The sequence below is a fragment of the Bison bison genome, unplaced genomic scaffold (genome assembly GCF_000754665.1).
Source record: "Bison bison bison isolate TAMUID 2011002044 unplaced genomic scaffold, Bison_UMD1.0 scf7180017864148, whole genome shotgun sequence".
Lineage (NCBI taxonomy): Eukaryota > Metazoa > Chordata > Mammalia > Artiodactyla > Bovidae > Bison > Bison bison.
Window position 1 is genome coordinate 1,525,806 of NW_011494720.1, and position 5,931 is coordinate 1,531,736.

General features: G+C 42.5%; 1 long non-coding RNA gene across 1 annotated transcript in view; it reads left to right on the forward strand.

Moving 5' to 3' along the window:
- The first annotated feature begins 471 nt into the window (after nt 1-471).
- The window catches only part of LOC104989216, a 118,143-nt gene continuing 112,683 nt past the window's right edge, over nt 472-5,931 (forward strand). Inside the window, exon 1 of the long non-coding RNA XR_825351.1 lies at nt 472-618. This is a non-coding gene — a long non-coding RNA (uncharacterized LOC104989216). The remainder of the gene's footprint in view (nt 619-5,931) is intronic.

Sequence of the window (5,931 nt, forward strand, 5' to 3'; positions counted from 1 at the left end):
AGGACACTGAAGTCAAGAACCTAACTGATCAGGGATCAGTAGTGCAGAGCTGTCGAACCAATGTTGAATGAGAAAGTTACCAAAACGCTCACTGAACATGCATCCTCACTCCTGCTCTGAGCTGTAACAAAATTTATGTGTCCAATGAATGCTTGATTATTATTTTTCCAACCCAAAATGCCTGTCTAGACTTTAACCTTTATTAGTAGTGAAGAGAAAGTGAGCTGGTATTCATTAAAAAAAAAAAAAAATTCAGGCAGATTAACAAATGACTTATACCCTTGTGAAATGTCTGTCTTGACCCAAGTGCTAGGACAGTGAGAATTAGGCCTGGTGTGGAGAAAGAAAGGCCACCCCCTCCTCTATTTTGTACAGAAGACTTTTCCACTCCTAGTCAAATGGTGGTGCTAGTTCTTTAGTTTTGAGTTTCTGCATTTCCTAATTTCATGGTCATAACAGCCTCTTGTCTACTGCCTCAGAACGGATTTCACCAAAACTGAAAATAAGGGCTCCATGCTCAGAAGTTCCCTAACGGACTCGAAAGGTTAATGTTCCTTTCCCTTGCCCTTCTATAGCATACGAAGACAGTCTTTCAGTGACATTCTTCTCCTCAAGCAGGTACTCCTATTTCTTCTTCTCAGTATATATGTATATATATACTCTTTTTCTTTTTGTTATATGTGCTACTATTTACAAACGTGATGTAACTTTACAGCTTCCCTCTCCTGTGAAAAGATGTTCATTTTTCTCTTAATGCTCCAGGGATATTTTGCAAAGTTTCTGGCAAGTATTAGTATGACGTTGAAATGTTAAGTCTAAACTTGGTACAGTGAAAATCCACTTTTTAAATGATATTCAGCTGAGTCAGAGGGCAACTCGACTACCCTTTTCTTAGCACTCACTGACAGGCTGTCTGCTTGCTCCAGATAACGCCTATTTATTTGATCCAGCTCTAGCTAGAAGGTTTTGGATTATCGAAATGTGGCAGAAATTCAAAAATTATTAATTGGACTGATCACGGGCTAGCGTGAACATGCTACCTGTTTTCGTCATCTTTGGGTGCCGTAACTACTGTGAGTTGAAACTAAGCAATCTGAATAAGCCATTACTTGTTTCCTGAAGGCAGTCAAGTTTTCTGAAAAGCTACGCCATCTAGCAATCCAAAAGTCAGCCACCCTGTCTTTAAATTGCCTGTGATTTCAGGGCAAGTTCTCTTGGGTCTTTCTGCCTCAGTTTGCTCTCCTGTGGAAGACACTCCTGGGCACTTTTTACAGGGGGTTGGCGTGTACGTAAGTGTCTCCCTGCACCACAGAGTGCTACTTAAATAATGATGTGGCAGTCACAAAAGACAGGGCAGCATACTTTCATTTTGGTTAAAGGCATGCCACATGTTTCAGGAAATGCGTGTTACGTTCTAAGTTCTGTGCTGTGTTAAGAGGGTAACCAGTCTTCGCTCTCCCAGACATGCCCATAGTAGCCAACATAATTAAAAAAAAAAAATCTTAATGTAAGTATTGAGCTTTATCAGGACTTGGGATCATGGCACTGATTTCTGTTCAAAGATGCCAGATTTTTATTGGCTTTCTGGGCCAGATATAACAGACTTGCAAAGTTACTCCATGCACGAGATTGCTGGGAAACTCACCTGGTTTTGAATATTATATATATACACACATATATTTACATACATATGTAGGTATATATATATATATGTTTATTTCACATCTATGATGTATATATGATATATATATATTAATGTTGAAAGTGAACTTATGAATATGAGGTTGCAGTGTTTGAATTTTATCTTAAAATACACTGAGAGACAAAAGAAATGAAATTAGATGAATCCTTACGAGATGTAGGCTTCAGAACCTGTTTCTACTCTATATAATCCTTTCCTCTTTCTCCAAAGCAAATGTTTGCTCCAATTTTGTTAATATCCTATGAAGATTGCCCCCTAGGATTTAATGCATGTGACTATACTATTCTAGTGGTTAGATATAACACTGTACAGGGTATTAGGTTTCAAAGAAATTAGGAATAAAAATAACATAATCATCAGAGACAACAACATGGAGGGAAAAAAAGCAAAAATTTTGAATATGCATGTAAGTGCCATATATCCTAGCAGATATTATTTCTTAGACTCTTGGAGGTATTTGTTTTATTTTATGGCAATGACAGTCGAGGAAAGGGATTAAAGTTTATGTTCTCAAACTTGCAGCAAGAACGGAGTCAAACAATTATCTTTCATTTCAATTAACTCTGTATCTTTCATTCAGTTTAGGATTTAGAGTTATCGACTCTCTTCCTTTTTGCTAACACCCACTCTCAACCTCTGTACAATGTAAATATTTGCACTTCAGGTCTGCTAAACATTTTCATGTGGTTTTCTGTGGCTTCGCTCAGTATTTGTCCATATTCATTTAGTCCAGTTGATCAGTACAACCGCTGAGACTCAGGGCCTGGTACCTAGGCTTTAGTTTGCCCAAAACAGAGAACAGCACTGGTTCATGGTTGCAGGTTGGCTACAAAGATTAGGCAAATAATTGCCAAAGATAAGGCAAGAATGAGAGTGACCCAGCTCTGAGTAGATCATCCATATTGGTTGTCAAATGTTCATAGCATAAGTTTCCCTCATAGTGGTTGAGAAATGGCCCTGCCCATTCATGTCCATCATGGCTGTGTCTGTCCTTAATCCCCGTGTTGGGCTCCCTGCACAGAGTGTAATAAACTGCTAGTTTTAGAGCAAGGTACTTGTATGTGTTAGTTGCTCAGTCTTTGTGACCCCCATGGATGGTAGCCCGCCAGGCTCCTCTGTCCGTGGGATTCTCCAGGCAAGAATACTGCAGTGGATTGCCATACCCTTCTCCAGAGGATCTTCCCAAGGCAGGGACTGAACCCTGGCCTCCTGCACTGCAGGAAGATTCTTTACCGTTTGAGCTATAGGGAAGTCTTAGCAGGTGGCTTTTGATGAAGGTGATGGTGAGGAAGGTGATCTTGCCTTCTAGGCACCAATTCAGTCGACTTCCTCTGGATCGTTCCCACTGGACCCTGACAAAACCTTGCACATCAGTGAGTTTATCATTCTTTCTAAGGAGTGTAAATTTTTTTTCTTTCTCACTCTGAGACAGAGTCAGAATGCAGAGGCTTGCATTATCCCTGTGTGCGTGCTAAGTCGCTTCAGTTGTGTCCGACTCTATGAGACTCTATGGACTGTGGCCCACCAGGCTCCTCTGTCCATGGGATTCTCCAGGCAAGAATATTTGAGTAGGTTGCCACGCCGTTCCTCAGGGGGTCTTCCTGGCCCAGGGATTGAACCTGCATCTCTTACATCTCCTGCATTGGTAGACAGATTCTTTACCACTAGCGCCACCTAGGAAGATCCTTGCATTATCCATTTGCCCCTAAAAATATGTTGCTGGAAAGCATCTGCTTCTGCTCGGGTCTCCCGTAGCAGACCTCTTTGGTGAGGATTCAGATGTTCAGCAATTTTGATTCAAAACCACAGGAGATGGCTGGGTCCAAACCAGCATGCCCATCACTTTCTAGTTGTATGATTTAACCTCTGGCCTCAAATTCCTCATCTGTAAAGTAGGGATAATAGGAGTGGCCCCTGGATTTAATTGTGTGGAGTAAACGAGATTAAACTACTTAATAAACCACTTGTAGTCTTCACATGTTAGAAACTCCATAGGATGAAGTCATTTTTATTCCAAGCCTAGTTACACTGCCTGATAGTAAATGTTGGTGGAATAAATGACTAAACCTCATGGTCAGTATCACAGCCACTAGGAGTTTGCATCCATTGGACCAAACAGGGAACTTAACCTGAAAAAAAAGAACAAAAGCAGTCAGCTGAGCCTGCCATGGGTGCAATGCTGCTGTGTCTGTAATAAGCATAAAGTATTGGAAGAGAAGGTACAGAAATCCCTAACATCCTACCCTCCATTATGACTTCTCCTTTGTGACCCTAAGGGTAGTTACATCCATTTGTGATAAGAGGAGTAGGAAAGAAAATGGGCAAATTCTTGCTGAGACAAGGATGAATGAAACTTGGTACAAATGCTTCCCATTCATTTTGCTGTCCGGAGAAGTGTTCGGTTTGGCGGTTGGGCCAAGCCTGAGTCTGTACTTGTGTACAGTTGTACCCTGATTTCTCATTCAACGTGATGCCAGAGACCTGGGGTGATTTCACCCTCTGGCTCTATAACAAACACTTAATGCCCACGAGGCAGTAGGAACAGCAATCGTATTAGTATTTCCCTTTTAGGGAGCTCTGATTTTGTACCAAGCTTTTTATAAGCATGATCACATTTAATCCTTACAACCACTCCACATGGTAAACAACAGTATGGTTCCAGTTTTACAAATGAGGACACCAAGGCTTTGCAAACTTAGGTCATGTGCCCAATGTTAGATGTCTTTACAAAGGACAGTTCTAAGACTTCAAGATAAGCTTCTCTGTTTCCCAAGCCCCCACTTCCAGCCATTCCTTGATAGAACACTCATCTCTAAAGTTTCGGATCCATATGATCCTTGCCGAGGAGATCTAACCAGTCCATCCTAAAGGAAATCAGTCCTGAATGTTCATTGGAAGGACTGATGTTGAAGCTGAAACTCCAATACTTTGGTCACCTGATGCGAAGAGCTGACTCATTGGAAAAGACCCTGATGCTGGGAAAGATTGAAGGCGAGAGGAGAAGGGGATGACAGAGGATGAGATGGTTGGATGGCATCACGGACTCAATGGACATGGTTAGTGATGGACAGGGAGGCCTGGAGTGCTACAGTCCATGGGGTCACAAAGAGTCAGACACGACTGAGTGACTGAACTGAACTGAATTGATCCTTGCCTTGGAGGAGCAAGCTGAGCATCTAGGCTGATAAGAGATAAGAGAACAGTCTTTTGGACTCTGTGGGAGAGGGAGAGGGTGGGATGATTTGGGAGAATGGCATTGAAACATGTATAATATCATATATGAAATGAGTCGCCAGTCCAGGTTCGATGCACGATACTGGATGCTTGGGGCTGGTGCACTGGGATGACCCAGAGGAATGGTGTGGGGAGGGAGAAGGGTTCAGGATGGGGAACACATGTATACCTGTGGCAGATTCATTTTGATACATGGCAAAACCAATACAATATTATAAAGTTAAAAAAATTTTAAAAAAAGGAAAAAAAAAAAAAAAAGAGATAAAAGCATACACCCTCAGGGTCTCAGTATCTTCATCTGTAAACTGGGAATAATATTATCTGACTCATAGAAGCTTTATGGCTCTTCATGGGGATTAAATTGAATAATGTAAGTAAAAGAACTTTGCAAAAAGTTCAGCCTTTTGAAACATAGGTGTTAGATGCAGAATGCATAAATAATGATTTAGTTACATGTCACCACGTGAGTGAGAGTGGCTCTTGTGTGATGCTATGAAATGGGGATGAAAGGTGGGCTCATTTGTGCTCTAAAGGCCTGAGAGTGTGTGCAGTGGTGGAGGCGTGGGCGGAGAGGCTTGGGCCCCGAGGCAGGTGGGAAAGGTTGTAAGTAGGGCAGGCAGAGGGGTGGGGCTTTGGCGGGGTAGTGGCAGACAGGCTGGGAGTCAGCCAGCTCCCTCTCTGTAATCCTGTCCCTGGGGCATCCCAGTAGTCCTTGGGATGCGCTATGACTTGTCTGAGAAGACAAGCGGCCAGGAGCTGCCCTCGCAGTTCTGTTGTAAAAAACCACAAACACTGGTTCAGCTGCACACCTGGCACTTCATTTTACTAAGCCCGGCCATCAGGAGCTTGAATTGGCTTCTCTCTTCTATTTATAGTCATCAGCAACTCTCAGTTCTTTGAGGTTTCCTGCTACGAATGAATGCAGATGGAGGCACAGCCCTCCAGCTTCCCTTTCTCACTACCGTGAAGACAACGCACAGCCCCGGGTGGGAACT